Here is a 23,033-nt window from a genome sequence, read left to right as displayed (position 1 = left end):
TGAAATGATATAAAAATAAATTGTGTCCTCACAAATCCATTCCACATTGTCATCCATAAGAATACATGAGGAAGCATATTTGAAGCAAATGCAAATAGATATGAATCTAAAGTATTGGTTCAGATATTTGTAGAACTATAAAATGATTTCACACATCTAAAACCACAAGAGCATAGGAAAACATTCACTAGACTCTTACTTTCTATTTGAAAATTAAGTTTCAGAATCACAAATGACATGCCTTCCCAAAACAATATATCTACAGAGTGAAAAGAATAATTTATAGACTTAAAAGTTTCAAAATAAAGTAAAATGCCAAAAGCATAATCACAAAATCATATTACTTAAACATAAAATAAATTGCATCTGTCCCTAAAGGACTAGGATGGGGAACCCATGGACCAAATAGTAATGATAAAGGTAAAAAATTGTAGAAGGATCAAAAGTGGAATGAATCTTGTCTCTTGTAGTTGTTGTAGAAGAAATTTATATAGTTGGCTCCTTGATTGTTCATTATCTTAACTGCTTAGGTAGTTATTGTGGGTTAACGACTTCATTCAAGAACTTCCTGAGGCATTTTTTGAGATAGTAATTCACGGGTGGCATGCTTATGTCTTTCTTCACATTCATACTAAATATTTCATCTTATATTATTTTAGCATCTAACTATAGCTGCACAATAATAGCCAATTAGTCACTTAAAATATTGTTAATGAATGTGACCAACCATTTCTTGATCTGGCCTTTTAGAAAGTTGGCTAGGTTGTCGAAGTTAGTTACCAATGATACAACTATGTAGGAAAAGCGTAGTCACAAGAAAGGGTGTGTATTATTTGTAGTGCATATTTATAGTGATAAAGGTAAGGATGTTGAGGATGCAGAAGTATTCAAGAGGTACCCAATTTTACAACAATTTCAGGATGTGTTCCCAGCAGATATTTTAGACTTGAAGCCTCACAGGGAAGTGGAATATTCTATAAAGTTGGTACCCGGGGCAAACCAACATCAAAGGCACCTTATAGGATGAGCACTCCATAGTTAGTAGAACTAAATTTGTAGTTGAAGAAAATGTTGGACAAGCGTTACATTAGGCCAAGTGTGTCGCCCTGGGGTGCACTAGTATTTTTTATGAAGAAGAAGGATGGCTCTATGAGGTTATGCATTGACTGCAGGCAGTTGAAAAAGGTAACCATCAAGAACAAGTATATGTTGCTGAGGATTGACGACTTGTTTGATTAGTTGAAGGGAGAATGAGAGTTCTTGAAGATCAATTTGAGATTAGTATACCATCAGGTACGCATCAAAGAAGAGGATATCTACAAGATTGATTTCTTGACTAGGTATGGGCATTATGAGTCTTTTGTGTTTTTGTTTGGTTTGACTAATGATCCAAATACTTTCATGTGTTTGATGAATAATGTGTTGCATCCCTGTCTGGACAAGTTTGTGATTGTATTCATTGATGACATATTTATATATTCTAAGAATGAGGAAGAGCATGCAGAACATTTAGTAGCAGTGCTGACATTCCAAAGAGAGCAACAATTGTATTCCAAACTTAGTAAATGTAGTTTTCTTCAGATGGAGGTTCATTACTTGGGGCATGTTGTTTCTAAGGAAGGTATAGCAGTGGATCTGGAAAAGATTAGGCTATCATGGAATGGGAAACTCTTAGGAACGTGGATGAGGTCAGATAATTTATGGGGTTAGCAGGTTATTACAAAAGGTTCATCAGGAACTTCTCACATATTTCCTATCTTATTACATCATTGCAGCAAAAAGGAAATAAATTTGAATGGACAGAGGGATGTGCAGTGTGTCGAGTAGTTAAAGAAGTTTATTTCAAATGCTCTAGTTCTAAAGATTGCAGATCCAGATAAAGAGTTTGTGGTATGTATATATGTTTGCAAGAGAGGAATTAGTGGGGTTTCGATCGAAGAAGGCCAGGTAGTGTGCTATGAATCAAGGAAACTAAAAGAGCACAAGAAGAATTATGTGATGTATGATCTTGAGTTGGAAACGATCATCCATGCATTGAAGATGTGGAGACACTATCTTATTGGTAGGGCGTTCATCTTGATGACTGATCACAGTGGATTAAGATACTTATTTGACCAACCTAATATGAATGTTAGGAAAGCTAGGTGGTTGTCTATGACCAATGAGTTTGATTTTGAGATCCGATACATGAAGGGAAAAGAAAACAGGGTTGCAGTTGCTCTTAGTAGAAGAATACATGTAAATCACATAGCAGCTATGAGTTCATATGGGACAAATTTACATGTTCAGATATGGCAGGCAGGACAACAAGATGACAAGTACTAGCATCATAAGCACAAGTTATAGCAGCAAGGCACATGCGAATAGGATGTGGACTATCATCCCACAATATATGGTTTGCTAATATTTAGGGACATGATCTATGTGCCAGACAATAGCAAGCTCAAGAAGCTTATCTTGCAGGAATTTCATGTCAATCCATATCCAGGTCAACCAAGATCAAAAGATATTGATAACGGTTAATAAGTTCTCCCATTGGCCGAATTTGAAGAAAGAGGTGAAATTTTTTTTGCAAGATGCTTGGATTGTCAACAGGTAAAGTCATAGTGTAATCATCTAGGTGGATTACTGCAGCTGATAATGATTCCAGAGTGGAAATGGGAGATCATTTCCATGGACTTCATTACAATGTTTCCGAGGACATCTAGACATCATGATTTTATTATGGTTGTAGTTGACATGTTGAAAAAGGTACCGCACTTCATTCTAGTGAAGTCGATGAATTCGGCTAGTGAGGTAGCATAGGTCTTCATCAAAGATATAGTGAGGTTGCATGGTGTTCTGAAGAATATTGTGTCAGACAAAGATTCCAAGTTCACTTCCAAGTTTTGGAAAGAGTTATTTGCAAGTTTGGGGACAAAGTTTTCTTTTACTACAGCTTATCATTCACAGACAGAGAGGGTCAAAAAGATTCTTGAGGGCGTGTTGAAGATGTATGTCATGCATTAGCAATGAAAGTAGGAAGAGTATCTTCCACTGGTAGAGTTTGTGTATAACAATGAGCATCGGGAATATTTGAAGATGAGTCTATTTGAGGCACTTTATGGGAAGAGTTGTAATACTCTTATCGGTTGGGGTGATCCAGTGAACAAGGTATTGATTGGACCAGACATGTTGGCAGAGATGGAATAGGAAATGCAAGTACTCAAGAAAAATTTAAAGGTAGCACAGGATAGGTAGGAGAGCTATGCATATCAGCATAGGATGTTTAAGGAGTTTCAAGTTGGGGAATATGTGTACTTTCACATCAAGCCCAAGAATATGTCCCTTAGGATTGTATCATGTGCCAAGATAGCACCTTAGAATTTTGTGACTTTCAATATTCTTAAGAGGATTGGACTAGTGACCTACTGACTTGCACAACCACCGACAATGAAATTCCATGATGTTTTCCATGTGTCATTTCTTAATAAGTATGTGAAATATGTTGATCATATGATTGATGACTTTGTATTGCAGGTGGAACCAAAAGGATAATTCTAGCTAGAACCTCAGTGCATTTTGCAGCAAAAGATGCTTATGCTCCAGAATCGAGCAATCAAGCAATTTGAAGTGCAGTGGAAGTGCTTTGGGCCCGATGAAGTTACATGGGAGATGGTTGTAAGATGCAGGCTATGTATCCTTCTTTATTCATTGGTTGAGCGGATTTCTTTCAGTATATGTTTTTATTTCTTGTTTTGGCTATGTCTATATGCATATGTATGTTATAAATACCACATCAAGTTGTGTTATAAATCTCAAATAAGCATTATGGTGTTCATGATATGTTTGGCATGTCTTCAGTAGTATGTGGTTTCATTGCTACAACACCCTCCAAAATTTGTTCTGCACCAAATTTTGTAGCATGCCTTGGTCTTGCATATTGTCATCACAAACATTGAAATCCATTGTATGTGTTTTCTCTATGTGTTTTGGTCCCTTCTGTGAGAAAAGTAAAATGTCTTCATTTCACATGTTAAGTGTTGCATAATGTATATAAGCCTTTTTTTGTGGTTTCAATGAATTATCTTTGTGAAAATGAGTTGATATTACCATGTAAACATTTGTTGCACTCAATCCCAAATTTTTAAGCACTATCGCACAAGTGTCGTCACAGTCATTGCAAAGTGTATCTTTAGTGTCGTACTTGTCACATGTCATCGCAAAGTTGTCACGCTGAGGGAAGTATGTTTTTCATTTGTCATGGATGGTCTATGTTGTTATGTCATCAAGTGTTCTAAGTGTGTGATCACAGTCAAGTCTCATCACTATTCACATCAGCTTCATTGAACCCAGGGTTAGTCAAATTCCAAAAACTTTCTAACCAAGCAACTTAGGCTCATATGGCCCTCCTGAATTACGCATTGCGGAGTTCCATCCCTCAAGTTACAACCCTACCTCTTGATATTATGCAATTCACAATTCCTACCTCCCAATACTACGCACTGTGCAATTTCAGTGCTCAATCCTGGACCTTCACGTCCAAAATTACGTAATTCAACCCTCCACCTTGGTCTCAAATACGTATTGTAAAGTCTCTAAGCTCAAGCCCAACCCTTGAGCTCCTAATCTATGCAATTTCGCAATCACCAGGTTTGTTATGCCTTCCAGAACCGCGTAGTTGGCTAAAACAGTGCAAAACCCCTCAGCCCAACTCACTGAGCCCCAAAACTGTGCAATATGCATGTCCAACCTAGCCTGAACTACACATTGATTAGTCTTGTTACACAGTAATTTGTCACTATCCTCATCTCAGTCCCTCTACTGCGTCATGTATCAAATAAACATGTTCATGTCTTCCCACTCATGCAAAGAAGGTTAAGCAAATGCTCTCTGATGTTGCAAGTTGACCCTTTTTCCCAAAGTCTCTGCCTCGTTGCGAGTAAGTCCTTAATATACGAGACAATCCTTGGTCATAAATAGTCTCATCGCGCCACCATCGCAGGTGTACACCTGTTTCCCAGGACGATCATATTTCAAAGCCTGGCACAAGGCTATTAGCTATTTATCGTGACAATCGGTTAGCATGCATTGCCTCCTTGCGATGCCATCACGGGGACTTAGTTCACGGCTAGTGATGATCCAGATTGGGTGAATTTGTTCCAACAGTCGGCCTACCAGATGTCTCTAGACCTAGCTTTTGGGTCAGTTTGGGTCGCCTTTTCTCCTCTGGGATGGTAGTTCCATCTTTTGTGCAACCATCCTTGAGGATAAGCTCCCTCTCCCTCATTTCATGGAGACTCCTCCTCCTATAAAATCACTCACCATTGCTATGATCTGCTAGTTCTTTTGGTTGGACAATGCTTCTAGTGTTTTTGAGTTTAGTAGATAGCTTTGGTGTGAGTGTGACAAGTGCGAGATTGCTAATAGCTTTTTAAGAGGTTGTGGAGTGCCTTCACTTTGTATTCAAGCTTGTTAGTGAGAGAGAGATATTGTCTATTTGGGAGACCCATTCTTGAGAGTGAATTCTTGAAGAAACATATTGGTTGAACCCTCCAAGAAGACTTGTGACATCAAGACTTGGTTGTAAGATTTTCTCTTCATTCATTTTAATACAATCAATAATGATTTCCTATATCTTGTGTACATTTACTTGACAGCTCATGATTTCTTGACTTTAAGATCAAATACATCATTTTTGTTCTCGGTTACATGCTCTGTTGTTTCCTTGTGGTGTTTCAGGTTGATTGCTCATTGAGGAGAAGGAAACAGAAGCTGGAGCAGTGCAACAGAATGCCATCAACCATCGGTTTGAGGTAGGCCTCTAACGATGACTATTTAAGGGAATCAATTGTTTTTTTGTCTTTGTTGTGACTAGACCGACTCTAGGGCTAGAGGGGTTGTCTATGTCCACAAAGGGAACACTTTCCTACTTCACAAGTTGGTGATTCCACTGGGGAGTCCTTTGTATGTTTTTTTTGGTTTTGATTTAGTGTCTCTTGAATTTTTGGGTTAAATCATCAGTTTTTCGAGTCACCTGGGTCAATCTGGAAAGTCCCTTTACTGTCTGGAAGAATAGTCTGGTCTTTGTTTGGGAGTTTTCATTTGTTTTCCATTATTTTTAAGCTCATTGCTGAAAAACGCTTAACAGTCATGCCGATGTCGCCCTGTTTCTATTTTACAAACCTGTGCATCGCTAAATCCTGTCATACAGTCGTGACGATTCCTGAAATCAACACGTCGCGGAAGAGACGTGTACTCTCACGACGACGTGGCTCTGTTACTGCGACTATTGGCTGATCGTCACTAATTGTTGGTGTTATACCCGCGACAATTCCTGTAGAGTTGTTTTTTTCAAACTTTACCTTCTGAATCCACCAGTATTGTTTATCCCCTGCTACCTTCCTCTTTCCCATCAGTTTGTTTTAACTACTTTTGGTTAAAGGTACAGTCTCTTTGGTTTCATTGAGTGAATCTTGTGTTTTTTTGTAGGCTTTTTTACCTAGCTCTTTCAAGTTTTTGAATCATTTGTTTGGGTTGCTTGTCTATCCAAGGTTCATCTGTGGCCGTCTTATTGATTTGTTTGAGACTTTCTCATTGCTTGTTTTGCTGGTTGATGTTTAGTGTCAATTATTGAACCAATTCTTGATATTGATTCGATTTTTCACTATCGAGCATAGATTACAATTGCTTGGATCAATCAGTCCATGCTTGCTTGTTTGTCTCTTTAAATTCAAAACAATCAAAATCAAAAGATTGCATTCATTTGGTAGACAAAAGTGAAGTAAATTTGCATTTCAAGTTTTCATGTTTGAGAAATTGGAAAGCAAACTTTAAATCTATCATTAGTAGTATCGATGCACTGTGGGATTGGTGCATTTATGCATTGTGTTTCTTAGCACTTTCATTTGCTTGTCTTGCTTGTCTTGGTTTGGGAATGAACTTTCTACCTTCCTGTAAGTAGGTTTTCATCGAAATGAAAGATGTTTTACTCATTCTAGTTGCATCCTAGGGTTTTTTATATACATACAGTAGGGCCTGGAAATTAAAACATAATTCAAGATCAACTCTAAAATGAACTGAATGAACTTAACAACGCATTGGAACATAACACACATTCTTTAGAGGTCTAGGCTAAAGACGTGCTCCGGCATCATTAAACCTAGTCACTATTTCTTTCACTTAAGGTTGGGTGATTCCTCCTTCTATGACTTAATGGCTGCTAGTACGGACTTGCTCTCCCAATACCATCGAGTGTATGTTGGGAGATGACACTAGGTTATCATCCCACATCCATAGGAAGCCGTGTCTGCCGCCCTACAAACCATAACACACCGAACACAGCATTCAGGAAGATTTACTGCCATATGGAATGTCCTTGGTTGTCATATGATCGCCAAGGTGTATATGCAGTTTTATGGGTTGTTTGGTAAACCTTTTGTTTAGTTCTCCAGAGTAGTCACTTTCGTTCCTTTTTAGACTCTTTAAAAGAAAAGGTCCATCTAAGCACTTGTCCTTTCAGGCTCATTAAATATTCAAAGGTGACTAGAGTCATATTTTGTCCTTTTCTCAACTCTTTAAAGATGAAAAGGTCAAGTTCTGTTCCTGTGTCTTAAAAATCTATTCGGCCACGTTCACATTTACCTTGTTAGATCTTGTTTGTGTTTTACTTTGCATAGGGTTGTTTTCCTTACTCGTTTAGTTTTCCCTAGGACCTTTTAGTTAAATCATCCTGGCAGAATCACCGATCCCGTCTCCCGTACCAAGTGACCAAGGCTCTCCATATTCTGTCACTTCTGAGGTACCGATTGTTAGTGATACTCTTTTTGTTGTTCTGAGTATCCAACTGCTTAACTCTCGCGCTCCGGAAGACGAGTTTTATGATATTCATTGGAACCCTATTTGTGAGCCTTTCGAGGAAGACTTTCACATTACTCCTCCTGGTGTTTCGGTCCCAATGTCTTCGTCTGACATGGATGAGACAAACCCCGTCTTCGGTGAAGAAACCCTTATGGCAAGTGGTGAAATTCATATACCTACGGAAACTTCACCCTTCCATGTCACCCATGTTGGTATCACATTGCCTTTGTGTTACCATGCTTTGGCTGATATCATGAATTCCATATCTCCCCTTACGAGTTACATGTGGTCTTGTACCGTCACTCCGACCTCGAAGCCCTTTACGCCACAGATTCACAATGTGACTGTCACATCTGTCCCAACTATTTCGACTATTTGTGTGGCTTCTTCGACTCCCATTGTCAGTGTCGTCACTGCATCTTCAGTCGTGACCACTATTGCTGGACCTTCAGTTGGTCCTACTAGTGGTGGTCCGTCGGCCTCGACATCTGTAGTTGTTAATCCCACCCATAGTGTCCCACCTTCTTCTGGTTCCATTCCAGCAGGGGGGCATATGATCAGTATTTGCAAGCTCTTCAAAATCCGCATCCGCAGAATCCGTTTCATTATTATGATTCTCGAGGAGCCCATATTTATCACCCTAGACCCATGCCATCTCAACCTGCAGTTGAGATTTCGGTTCCATATCTGTTGCTTGGGGCCCCACCAACTATCATAGTGGCCAAGCATAGCCTTCGAATTTTCAAAGACCACCTTATCAAGGTCATCCGTCTCACAGGCAGCTATATTACGGGCAACCTTATCCAGGGCAACCTGTTGGCCCACAAGGACAACCCTTACAAGGACAACCTTCGACCTATAATGTTCCCTCCTTTACTTACTTCGAGCAACTTACCGGCAACCCAGGACAACCTTATATCCAACAAAGCCAACCTGGTGCCCAACAAGGTCACCCCTCTGGACAAGTTGGTCATCCTCAAATCCAGCAAGGCCAACCCACTGTCCAGCCTGGTCTATCTTCTAGACAAGTTGGTCAGCCTCAAATCCAGCAAGGCCAACCAATTGTTCAGCCTACTCAACCATCTGGTCAGTCAGGACAGCCTTCACTATGCAAGGTCAACCCGTTACCCAGCAGGCTCAACCTTCTGGGCAAATGGGTCCACCTCAGTCCCAACCAGGCCAACCTTCTAGCCAGATGGGTCAGCCTCAGTTTTCGTAAGGACATCCGTCTGGACCTACTCAACTGGGCACTCAAACACTCGTTGCTTCTCAAGCTCCACCTGGTTTTTAGGCCCAGTCTGGGCTCCAGACCCAATCCGGTCTTCAAACTCAAGTTGGCTTTCAAACCCAACCGCTTATCAAATGCAACCTGGTCCCCAGGCACAGTTTGGAGCACAGCCACCATATGGTTTCCAGCAACCCCAAGGGCAACTTCAAATTGCCCCATACCAAAATTATCAATAGCCACAGGTTAACCCTTATCAGAATTTTTAGCAACCATACATTGCTCCTGTTGGTCAGGTTGGTAATCAATGGGCTGCTGGTGGTCAAAGCCAGGGTCAACCATTCGGTTACAATTATAATCCCTACGTAAAAAACCCTTACGGACAAAACCCTTATGGGCCAAATATGTTCGGGAAAAATTAGTGGGGGCAATCAGGAACAGGATGGAATTCTAACCATGTTTCTTACCCACGGCCTCAGATGTCTGTTAAGGGATAAATTCCCCTAGGGTATTTGGGTTGATACCCTAGCAGATCAGAGGTTATTTACAGAGAGAAACACACATCCCATACAACCATGATGCTAATATAAAAAAACTATACGAAAAAGGGGTGTACTTGAGGGTCCTTCGTTTGAGAAGATCCAGTTAGGATCCAAACCCTCTTTGAGATCCTTTTAGTCCTTCAGCCTGCAAAACAAACAATTCCAAAAAGTACAATAGTATATTGACCAAGCATCATAAAGAAATCATCTTCATAACATAAGGAAAGGTAGTTAGTTATATGATTAGAAACAACCATTCACATATGAATTATAACATTGACATCATGAACATGAAGAAGATTTATATCAGGAACAAGACAAGTGTTTCTTTTATTATAAATAACTAAAGTACAGAAAGGAATGATTTCACCTGATTCGTCCTTTCGCAGGCTCCAAGCGGAACCATCCTCTGGATTCGTCTAGTCTCAAGCCTTCAACAAACTCCTTCCATGACTTACTCCATGATCTCTCAAGTACAAAGACACCATCAAACAGGAAACAAGGGTTTCCTGTAAATGGGGGAAGTGTTGGAAGCACAAGGATCTTCAAACCTGGTCAGGGAAAATCTCAGCAGAGTGATCTTTCTCTCTATCCTCTCCTCCTTTAGGCCTTCCCATTGAAGCATTTTTATACTTCTCCCAAAGTAGTTTTTTAGTTGGGAATTCGTTGGGAACAGTTGGGTCATGGGCACTAATAGGTAATCAGCAGGTAAAACTCGCGATCTCCACTCAAAATTAAGGAGTTTCAATTTTTTTAAGTGTTTTAAGACATATATGCGGGTTGGGTATACACAGACCCGCGTACACACACATTTAGCTCAGGGCAATGTCGCGAATAGGGAGTAAAACTCTGTTTTTTTTTAATATTTGGACTAAGTCTGAAAGGAGGGGTTGCCCTAGGCCATGAGTGCAGCATCACAAACATCAAGAGTGAGGTTTGGAGCTATAACAATTTCCTTCAACCCTCAATTACCGTTCTTGGTGACGTTGGAATTGCCGGATGTGTCCAAACTGACAAATGATCCCATTCTTGATAATCCGTATTGGCCACCGGTTCCAACTAAGATTCCTGGTGATTGTCCCAAATTCGACGGCAAGGCAGGAGAAGATCCTCAAGCTCATGTCATGACCTATCACCTATGGTGTTCATCGAATTCATGGCTTGACGATTCAATCCAGCTCTGTCTGTTCCAACAGACTCTCACTGGCTCTGCTGCAAAATGGTATATTGAGCTAGCTCGTGGAACATTTCAGGACTTTAACTCGCTTGTTATGGTGTTTTCAACTCATTTTCAGTTGCTGATTCGATATGAAATGGGTACACACCTCCTGACATCTTTGAAACAAGACACGGCCATGCATATCTCTGATCATATTCATGAATGGAGGAGGCGTCGTCGTCTGATTAAGTTCTGGATCCCTGATCAGCTTCTGACTGACTGGTTTACAACCTCATTCGTTGGTCTAATAGCTCGGGACACTGCTATGGGGGCATGTGTAACTGAAGAGCAGGCTATTGTGTGTGCTTAGTATCTTGACTTGGTTTACTCCCAGTCTAGTACATTATACGATTATTTTCCTGATGCTCCGCAGCCCAGAACTTCCAAAGCTCCATCAATGCCATCTGTTGACAGTGTCATCAGTTCTGTTAATGCATCCTCCAAAAAATCTTCCGCGAACCCTGCGAAGCAAAAGTCTACTACTCCAAATGAAAATTCTTCTCAGGCTTCACCCAATTCTGGTAAAACTTCCGAAGTTAACGTCGTCCAGTCCACCGCAGCGGACAAAACTTCAAAAGGTAAGAAGAAGGGAAAAGGAAAGAATAAGATGATCAACCAAAGTAGGATCCCCCTAAGCCTCCGGCTGAGGATGGTGCCAAGTGCAAGCCTAAGTATCCTTGTCTTATTTGCGACGAGGATCACTATACCAAAGACTGCCCTAGGCAGTCTGAAGTTAGTCGTTTGCTAAAAGGCACCCCTGGGACTCCTGCCATGCTCAAAGAGCCTTTCCCTTTGCAACAGACTCAAATGGTGGTTGATCCATCTCAATCCTCTTCCACCTTCAGCTCTCAAGTCTTTATGGCTGGGATGATTCCCATCCATATTAGTACACAGTCAAAAGAATATCCTTCACCCACCGGGAAGGAAACTGAGGTCCCCTCTAGTATTCCTTCGTCTAGTACTGGCCGACCTAGTACTGAGTCAATCATTAGACCTCCTCCTAAAGGAGTGCTTCGGAAATCTTCCTACAACCCTAATGCTCGTGCTGCACAGCACTATAGCATTGTTGAGGACTTAGCCCAAGCTCCTTTAGCTATGTTCGCTTTAGAAGTCCTCCAGAGCTATCCCTCCCAGAGGAAGCCATTGCTATCAGCCATTAGTGGCATTGACCCGGCTAACTCAGATTTGATCACTTTTGACCTAGATAATCATGTACCGAGACTACCTCACCAAATCGCCTTCCTTATTCAAGTCATCATCAATTCTAAGACTATTCACCGCACTGTTATTGATGAAGGCGCTTCCACTTGCATTATGTCTGTGGCTTGTTGGAAGGCTATTGGTTCTCCGACCTTGAGTCAGTCTCCCAATACCTTGGAAGCCTTTGATGGGAGAGATTCCCGTCCTTATGGTATCCTCCCGCGTCTGCCTATTACCTTGGAAGGAAAGACAGTCGAAGTTGAGGTCAAAGTTGTCGATGCAAGTTTAACTTACAACCTCCTCTTGGGACGAAGTTGGACATACGCCATGCGAGCCATGGCTTCATCTCTATTTCGTGTCCTTCGTTTTCCCCATCAAGGGAAAATTGTCACGGTAGACCAGTTGTCCTTCTTCACTTCCTCTTCTTTCAATGGCAACGTGCCTTACGTGGAGCATACGTCTATTCCATATGAGAGTGTGGGTGCTGAAACTTTTAAAGATCCTGCCCTTATGGGTGTTTTTTTGCTCCCACCTCCCAACATTGCTCCCATCAATATGATCTCTGCCTATTATGATCCTTAGGTCCTTCCTCCCATTGATGAGGTAGAATCTTGGGGTGATGTCATGCTGTTGAGTCCTGTCGAGCTCAACTTTGTCAAGATCATTTCTGCATCAGCTTCATCTTCTAAACCTACTCCTTTGAGCAAGGCTCTCAACACATATATCCAATCGCCTTGGCTCGGAGATAGTGATTCTTTAGATCCCTTGCAGGAAATATTTCCTTCTAATGAGGCGATCATCGAGACTATGTCTTTCGAGGAACCTCCTTGGTCTGATCATCACCATCGTTCCTCGTTTCTCCCTAGCCACGGGGCTATGATTACTTGTCTTGAGTAGTTTGCTTCTTGTGTCCTCTCCCAACCCCTTCAGACACCTATTCAAATCCATCAAGTTTTCTCTGAAGGCAATATGGGGAACATTACGCAAACTATGCCTATCGACATCTCTGTTAAACCAGGGGTTGTCGAGCATATTCATATCGGAGTAACCTGTACTCCAGAGGAAATTCAACTTTATACCGATCTTTTTAGAGAATTTCGTGATTTTTTTGCTTGGTCATACGAAGAGATGCCCGGCATTGATCCTAGCATCGTGGTGCATGAAATACCTACGTATTTGGGTGCTAAACCTGTTCGACAGCGTCTATGCCCCATGCACCCCCGAAAGGCTGCAACTATTAAAGCAGAAGTTGAAAAACTTCTTAAAGCAGGGTTTATTTACCCTATCCCACTTACAGATTGGGTTTCTAATATTGTCCCTGTGACCAAGAAACAGGGCACTATTAGGGTGTGTGTTGATTATCGTGACATTAATCGTGCCTGTCCCAAAGATAACTACCCTACGCCTTTCATTGATCAGCTCATTGATGATTGTGCTGGGAGTGAAATTTATTCATTTATGGACGGCTTTTCTAGTTATAACCAGATCAATATATCACCAACAGATCAACACAAAACTGCCTTCATCTGCCCGTGGGGTACCTTCACCTATAAGAAGCTCCCTTTCGGTCTCAAGAATGCTGGTGCTACCTTCCAACGCGCAATGTCTTATGCATTCCATGATATTCGTCACATTGTGCAGCCTTACCTGGATGACCTTCCGGCTCATTCAGCAAAGCACCACGACCATCCGCAACATCTTCACGAAATTTTTCTTCACTATCGACACTATCATATCCGTCTTAATCCTCATAAATGTGTCTTCTACGTTGAATCTAACAGACTTCTTGGGTTTGTCGTCTCCAAGGAGGGCATCCATCTGGATCCCCTTAAGGTTGAAGCCATTTTGAATCTTCCTCCTCCTGCTTCTTTGCAGCAATTGCAGAGTTTGCAGGGCAAAGCAAATTTTTTACGTCGTTTTATTCCAAACTATGCTGAAGTTTCCAAAGGCTATACATGGTTATTGAAGCGGGATACCTCCTTTGTTTGGGATGCCGCTGCACAAGAGTCATTCGAGCAACTCAAGGCACTCCTTGTTTCTACTCTGTTGTTACATCCACCTAATTATCACCGCAACTATACTCTTTATCTAGCCACCGCCAATAGCACCATCGGCATGGTTTTGGTTCAAGACGATGATGATGGTGTCGAGCATGTTGTTTATTATCTCAATCACAATCTTCTTGATACGGAAAATCGCTATGCCTATGTTGAAAAGTTGGCACTGGCGGCCATTTATGTCGTCCAACGTTTCCGCCATTACATATTATTGTGTACAACGATAGTGATTTCTAACTACAACCCGATGACTTACATCTTGCCATGTCAGTTACCGGGGGGAAATACTCAAAATGGATTGTCATCCTTCAAGAGTTTGACTTGGATTTTACTACGGCCAAGTCTAAGAAATCCCTCATTTTCACTTATTTGCCCTGCTCGCTACCATCCGCTACTGCACCCTCTCGATCCGAAGATCATATTCTAAACGAGTCTCTGTTCTTGATTAGCACCCTCGATCCCTAGTACGGGGATATTACTGTCTACCTTCAGACGTCCTCTTTTCGTCCTGATTTGTCTAAGAATGCTCGATGACATATTCGCCATCATTCTCAACCTTATCGCATTATTGGGGACACCCTGTACCGTCTCCGAGCTAACTCTGTTCTCTGCCATTGTCTAACGCTCAAGGAAGCCGAATGAGTTTTAAATGACAGCCACTCTGGCGCCTGTGGTGGTCATATGTCTGAATATGCTACTGCTCAGAAGATCCTCCAAGCTGGTTATTTTTTGCCATCTATTTTTAAGGATTGCATTCTCGCCATCCGCTCTTGTCATGCGTGCCAAATATACCAACAGAAGATACGTGCGCCTCCTACTCCTTTACACCATGTCATTATTGTCGACCCTTTTTCCAAATGGGGCATTGATTATATGACTTGTAACCCTCGCTCGGATGGGGGGGCATGGATATATCATCGTTGCCATCGAATATTTCACAAAATGGGCTGAGGTGATGCCTACATTATCTAATGATGGTAAGACAGCGACTCAATTTTTATTCAATCATGTAACTTCTCGATTCGGAGTCCCTCAGGCTATCATCATTGATCACGGATCTCATTTCCACAATCATATGATGACTGAGTTAACAACCCAGCTAGGCTTGCGCTATGATAGTTCGACGTTGTACTCTCCTCAGGCCAATGGCCAAGTAGAAGCCGTCAACAAAGTTTTGGTCATGATGCTTCAATGCACCATTGGCATGCTCAAGTCTAACTGGCATTTGATGTTTTTTTCTGCCTTATGGGCCTACCGAAATTTCGCGAAGGATGCCACTGGATTCACCTCGTTCCAATTGGTTTATGGTTTGGAGGCTACCCTTCTGATTGAATGTGAGATCCCTTCTCTTAAATTAGCTATCGAATTGCTCCCAAACACTACTCTAGTAGAAGAACATCTTCTTTACTTAGAGTGGTTAGATGAGACTCGTCGACTAGCCTCTTTAGTCATTGAAACATAGAAGAAGAGAGTGAAAACTCACTTCGACCAAGTTGTCAACCCTCATTATTTCATTGAAGGAGACCTAGTCCTGCTCTATGATCAAGCAAATGATAAGCTGGGGGTAGGAAAATTTGAGCCTATGTGGCATGGGCCTTACATTGTGAAATGTGTTTTACAAAAAGGGGCCTATGAGCTAATCGATTATGAAGGGAATCCTCTAGATAAGCCCCGAAATGGGCTTTATCTGAAAAAATATTATGCATGAATTTCGTGCATTTGCTATGTACATACGTGTGTTTTTAGTGTGTGTTTGCATGTATGGCTTGGTGTGTAGGCATAATTGCCGCTTATTGTGTCTTTTTACTTCTTGTGCAGATGTCTGGTACACCTTACGTTGGTTTTGCTGATGGCTCCTGCCGTAGTACTCAGAACCTTTCGTCTGCGGCATGGGTGATCTACAATCCTCACGGTGAGTTAGTAGACCTTCAAGGCATTTGTCTGGGTTGCACCACAAACAATGTCATTGAATATAGCACTGTCATTGAATTACTGACCAAGGCTATTAACCTCGATATTCGTGCATTGGTTGTGAATCTGGATTCTCAACTTGTTGTCCACCAACTTAATGGGCGTTATTTCGTCAGAGATCATCGGATTTTAAGGTTGTATTTACGTGTTAAATTATTGGAAAGAAATTTTGATTTTATCACATATCAACACATTCCAAGAAGATTAAACACATTAACTGATGCATTAGCAAATCATGTATTAGACAGACATTTACGCAACATGTAATCAAACATTGTATAGAAGCATTTAGACACAGTAATAAACCATAGATAGCATATATATATATATATATATATCGCATGGCACACCGAGGTGCTCAAAAAATAAGTGTGTATGTCAAAAAATAGAGTCTGTGTTCCTAATACATCCGAGACACATGTCTCTCAAAAATAACAGAAAGTAAAGCCTAGGTGTCTACAGCGGTGGGTTCTGCTCTCTATAGCAGACCACTACCCGTGCAACTCGTCTCAAAAGCCTGTGTATCCTAGGTGTTACTCTGACTGTATGTCTCTGATACTCTACTGGGACCTCCTCGATCCCCCTGTAGTCTGGGATCCCGTCAGTCAAGCCCTCAAGGTTACAGGAAATCTCCTCCTTTGCATTGCCGCCCGGGCGAACCAGAGCCAGCTCTCTATTGCCCTGCAGGTCCCTCTGTGCCTCAGGAGCCAGTACTACAGGTCTCTCTGGTCTCACATCTGCAAGTAACATAGAAACGTCATTAAGACATATGCATGACAAAATCCAACAACATCATAAACAACAAAACACATAAATAGTGTGGTGTTTGATCAAGTGTTTTACCTCTCTCATGCCACTGCTTGCTAGCTGGGAGTAACATGTCGGGGTCTTCATTTAAATTCATGCCTACATATGGCCAATCTTCGATAATGACCTTCTGGCAATCCAGCCACTCTTGGAATAGCATCCCCCATGACACTGGTCGGCCACCACCCCCCCGTGGCATAACATGTGCCCATCGAGTGATACAAGTCTCCCATGGTCTAGGTATATAGAGGTCCATGTCCTGTAGCTGTAGTGTTGGCACCGACTCCAACATGAGCGGGATCATAATGGATCCGTATCTGAACTATTTCGTCTCCCCTTGTCAGCACTTAGTAAGCTGCCTCTTCATGTTAATGGCCATTGTTTTGGCCGAGTTATACATGGTCGGGATGAGGCAATCAAGAGCTAGCCAGAGATGAGTCTTTGTTGCCTCATGTTGTGCTTGAGAGCCCACTACTCTCATAACCATGAACAATACTGAGCGAAGGGTCAAGTCCCCCACTGTCAGAATCTGTAGTTTCCCGTTGGTGGATGACTTGCGTACCCCTGGGCACACACGCGCTATCAGCATATCAAGGGTCTCACCGATGACCCGTGTACCCTCTAAGATTGGTCTCTCGCTGCGACAAGATAAACCAGTCAAAAAATATATATCCATTGCATCAAATTCAATGTCCTTTCCATGGATGACAAACTTCCCCTCTGTCGAGTTCCATGAGCGGATCAGCAGCTCAAGCAGGTTCGATTGTGCCCGGAGGTGTAGTGTAAGGAAAAATTTCAGCAATCCACACTCAAGTAGGGCTCTCCTACACCCAGGATCATTAAATTCTTGTTCATCGTTGTCATCGTGGGTTCTTTCCTACCATACAAATGCCATTTTGCCATGCGTTGAAGGAAAAAATAATTAGGAACTTTTCCATAAACTTAAATGCACAAATTATAAAAATTTCAATCTTTACGGTGCCATCGCGACTGTTTTTCAAACAGTGGCGACAACTCGAGTTCAAAGTTCATTTTTTTCATGATCATCACAAGAGTACATATATCTCTAGCGACGATCTCGACAGTGGTGTGGGTTAGTATGCTTGGTTGTCGCTAACCTGAGCAGATCTTCCGCGACGACCGAGAGGTGTATTTGGAACTAAAAATCCATTGAAAACCACCTATGAAACACGAAATTGACTGAAAAAACCACTGGAATGCAGTGCAAAAGAGGGATTACTTACTTGTTAGGAGTCTTGGACGAGATGGTTGATTGCTAATGTCGGAATCGAGCTTGGAATTTTGCTCAGGTTTGCACACAAAATCACCAAAGGTAAAAAGAAACTTAAAGGTAAATGTAAAAATGAATTACCATGGAGCCTTTTCATAGTGATTTTTCCAAATTTTTGGGTTTTTGCACTATAGGGTTTAGGGTTTTATCATTTAATTTGAAGTTTTGTCTAGGGTTTTGAGTCTTTTAACCTAATTTCCAGATATATAATGTATTTGTATCGAATGGATCTTATGATGTGGTGTTTTTGTGCAAAAACAGGGATGGCGGGTACATGTCATGATCTGTATACACTTGGTCCATATTTTCCAAAAGTCCTCTTTAAGCCCTTTTCCAACTCAAAAGACGAAAAGATTGCTGAGTTTTCCCTTTTAACTCGTTAAACGGAATCAAAGGCGGTCCACTTTGAGCTCTTTTCTGACCGTATAAACATGAAAAGATTGCCAGAATTTTGTCATTTCGAGTTCGATACTGGTTATGAAACGACGTGTTTTCGATCACTTTTTTACTTTTTTAGATCGAGGGCACTACTTACGAAAAGTACTCCTTGATAGTAATGGTCAAGTGGTTCTCTCAAGTATTATTTTATACTTTTTTGGGCTTGAGGGACACAAATTTACGAAAAAGGACCCCCCTGGAGTTTTCTTTTCCATGTCTTTTCAAACTCTCTAAACAAGAAAAAGACTCTGAGTTTTCCTTATGTTAGACACATTAAACCCTAATGACATTGGACTCATCACCATGATGAGACTCGACCTTCTCCTCCCTAGGGCTCATTAAATTATTACTAGGTTGGATTCGTCCGAAGGTCAAACTTATATTACAAGCATATGCTATCCCCTTCACGCTTGTTTTAAAAAATAATTGGGGTACTCACCGGCAATGGTGGGGGAAAAATTTGGAAGTCATCATTGGTTACCTACGGTAGCTAGTCACTCTTGAACATCGACACTTTTGTTTCTTGTCGGGTTGGGATATCCTCACATCGTCATTGGCCTTCTGGGGTTTTGGGTGCCATTTTGTCTCATTCCATCTGATCCATGTTGTCTCCATCAAACCTTCGATCCTTTGGTACTAAAATGCTGCCACCCTCCGAGTTGTGTCGCCGATATGTTCAAGAGTATAATCCTTCTGCAGTTTTCACCCTTACCTCCTCCTCTGATACTTTGTTTCGCCATCTACCACTTATTCCTTATCTTGTGTCATTTATGGGGGAAACATGATGGCCCTCCTGCGACAGATCGTTTCCTATCGACACCAGCTCATTATCCAGGAGATCGGTCTAAAGATCCCCTTCGGTACCTTGGAACTTGCATGCCTCAATGGCAAGTTCTTCGCACCTGACAACAAACTTTCATCATTGGTCTTCGATTGGGTGATTCCACGAGTGTTTGAATTTAGCTCATTTTTCACACTTAGTGGATTGTACTGGGTGGTACCTTGAGAGCCATTGGCATTATTGGCAGTTTCTCTCGCACTTGTTAACAGTTTTCATCATTGACCGGTAATCAAGCGAATTTCTATCATGCTCGACCTCAGCACATCTATTTGCATGTTAGAATTTGTACTATGATCGGTTGGGTTTCAAGACCCCAGACTAAGATTACATATGTTCGGGTTGTGTGGATTGGTTCATGCTTACATACATGACTCTTTGATGGATGGCTACGACCATACATGAGTCTTCATGGATGGCTACGACCATACCTTTATCATTATCATGGTCTTGTCAACAAGGTGGCTACGTCCATACCACAGACCAAGTTTCATATGTCTTTTGGATGGCTGCCCCCATGCCTAGACTACATGTATTTCACTGTAAAAGATATCAGTTGTACTTGCGCCTGCAGGTTCTTCAAGGTGGTGTTCCAGTTCAGACATTTTTGTAAAGCATTTCACCCCTTCCACTCTCTCGGGCTTCATGCTTTAGGGGGCATCTGTTACACAGTAATTTGTCACTGTCCTCATCTCAGTCCCTCTGCTGTGTCATGTATCAAATAATCATGTTCATGTCTTCCCACTCATGCAAAGAAGGTTAAGAAAATGCTCTCTAATGCTGCAAGTTGACCCTTTTCGCCTAAGTTTGTACCTCGTCGCGAGTAAGTCCTTAATATACGTGACGATCCCTGGTCATAAACAGTCTCATCGCACCACTGTCGGAGGTGTACACCTATTTCCCGCGATGGTCGTATTTCAAAGCCCGGCACGAGGCTATTAGCTATTTATCATGACAATCAGTCTGCATGCATTGCCTCCTTGCGATGCCATTGTAGGTACTTAGTTCACAGCTAGTGACGATCCAGATTGGGAAAATTTGTTCCAACAGTTGGCCTTCTGGATGTCTCTAGACCTGGTTGTTGGGTCAGTTTGGGTCGCCCTTCCTCCTCTAGGATGGTGGTTCCATCTTTTGTGCAACCATCCTTGAGGATAAGTGCCCCCTCCCTCATTTCATGGAGACTCCTTCTCCTATAAAATCACTCACCATTGCTATGATCTGCTAGTCCTTTTGGTTGGACAATGCCGCTAGTATTTTAGAGTTTAGTAGATAGCTTTGGTGTGAGTGTGACAAGTGAGGGATTGCTAATAGCTTGTTAAGAGGTTGTGGAGTGCCTTCACTTTGTATTAAAGCTTGTGAGTGAGAGGGAGATATTGTCTATTTGGGAGACCCATTCTTGAGAGTGAATGCTTGAAGAAACATATTGGCTAAACCCTCCGAGAAGGCTTGTGACGTCAAGACTTGGTTGTAAGCTTTGCTCTTGATTCATTTTAATACAATCAATGATGATTTCCTATATCTTGTGTACATTTACTTGATAGCTCATGATTTCTTGACTTTATAAGTAAATAAATCATTGTTGTTCTCGATTACATTCTCTGTTGTTTTCTTGTGGTGTTTCATGTTGATTGCTCATTAAGGAGAAGGAAATGGAAGCTGGAGTAGCGCAATGGGACGTCATCAACCACCGGTTTGAGGTAGGCCTCCAATGATGAATATTTTAGGGAATCAATTGTTGTTTTTTCTTTGCTGTGACTAGACCGACTCTAGGGCTAGAGGGGTTGTCTCTGTCCGCAGAGTGAACGCTTTCCTACTTCACAAGTCTCAAGGCTCAAGCTTCACCCTTGACTACCTGAGCTACATAACTTCAAAGTCACTGAGCCTCTCCCTCAACCTTAAACTCACTTCTAGTTTAGTCAGTGGATCAACTTGAAACATCTTAGACTAGTGGTTTATCTTACTGATGTCATCTTGTCATGAGTGAATTGCAGATGAAAGTACTCTATCATACCATGATAGGATGATGAAGAAGGATATTGAGAAGGGAAACATTTTGGAAGACATCTTTGTAGTTTGAGACCGCAGCTCAAGACCTGATATCACTAAAGACTCCTTACCTCCAAGCCATATGGAGGTGGACAAAAGAGCATTCCCACGAAGACACATAGCAAGGAGCAGCAAGAATGGCTTGACATTACCATGTCAGCAGTGTCATGTCATGTCATGTCACGATTCTTCATATGCCACATCATTATTATGGATTATGTAATTATCTATTCAAAATGTATTATAAAGTGGAATTCTAAAGGACACATACATAATATAAAGAGTGAGGTAAAGTCAAAAAGTCATAGGAATTCAAACATTCATGAGGGTAGTCAAAGAGTCACAAGGGATGTGAAGCATCACCCAATTGGTTATATATACACCCTCATTATATGAGAAGGGGAATTTTCACCTTGGCTCCTCCCATGAGGCATTAGAGAGACAATCTTGTCCTTTTGAGGAGCAAGTGATGGATCCAATGCTCCAATATTGGAGATAGTGGTGTTCTGTGTATACATGTGTCTTGGGACTTTTACTTAATTTATGAAGCATGACGGCCAACACATTCTTCATGCATGGATTATGAATAATGGTAAGACTATTATGTGAATGTTTATGATTCATGTTTGCTTTCACTTGTACTAAATTCGTTGAACTATTTCAATTATTTTAGTGATTATCATATTAAGAATGTGTTGTATTGGTTGCAATGACTATCAGATCTTTGTGGAATATTCCGCTGGATATTAAAAAAATCCTTTATGTTCATGTGTGTCTCTAATAGGGTGGTACTCTTACCTCTCTCTTATAGGTTCACTTTATCCTTCCCTCCGCAGTAGAAGAACCTTGACACACTTAAAAACAAACACTCACCACGAACACTTACTTGTTTTCTGAAGGAACATCTACGCTCCTCTCTCTTGCTGACAGTTAGAGCCAATGCGAATCTCTTAGAATATATGGCAGTGGGGCCGACACTCCGGATGGGGATCCTATTCCAAATGGTGTGAGGTCTAATTGGTACATCACACTGGGGAGACCCCCTTGGTTGATTAATTTCCAACATAGTCAACAATATGATATGATGTAAATGTTACATCGAGTTGTTTTATAAAGCTCCATGAGAAGCATGTGTTTTTATGGTTTATAGGTGTGATTGAACACTGATTATAGTGTTCCCCCAAGGGGGAGGGTTCTATAATAGCCTTGGTTAAAAATCGATGTAACAAAGTTAATAAAGGAAAAATAAGACCAAGGTCATGGGATACGTATTCCAAGCTAAATGTTCAACACAAAACATAGTGATGATGATCACTTGTGATTAATAAATGGCTATGGAAATTGGAAAAGGCATTGGCAAAGGTAAAGTGGCATTAACTGGCATTTAATTTATGAAAATAATGGAAAATAGGAGAAAAGGAAGGTGAAAGGTCACAAAATTTCATGTGAGTAAAATTGAAGGAAAAATAGAGGAAAATGAAGAAAACAGAGGCCTCAATGATAAAAAGGCTCATGAGGATCAGTTCATAACTTTTGTCAGTTCAGTCTTTGGCACTCTCT

General features: G+C 41.3%; 1 pseudogene; it reads left to right on the top strand.

Moving 5' to 3' along the window:
• Positions 1–18,414: 18,414 nt before the first annotated feature.
• LOC149246659 (pentatricopeptide repeat-containing protein At1g77405 pseudogene) overlaps positions 18,415–23,033 on the top strand; it is a 39,643-nt pseudogene continuing 35,024 nt past the window's right edge.

This window comes from Pinus tabuliformis, chromosome 7 (assembly GCF_031772625.1).
Source record: "Pinus tabuliformis cultivar Carrire ecotype Pingquan chromosome 7, CPIR1, whole genome shotgun sequence".
Lineage (NCBI taxonomy): Eukaryota > Viridiplantae > Streptophyta > Pinopsida > Pinales > Pinaceae > Pinus > Pinus tabuliformis.
Note: the sequence above shows the minus strand (reverse complement) of the source record. Positions and strands in the feature narration are given on the sequence as shown.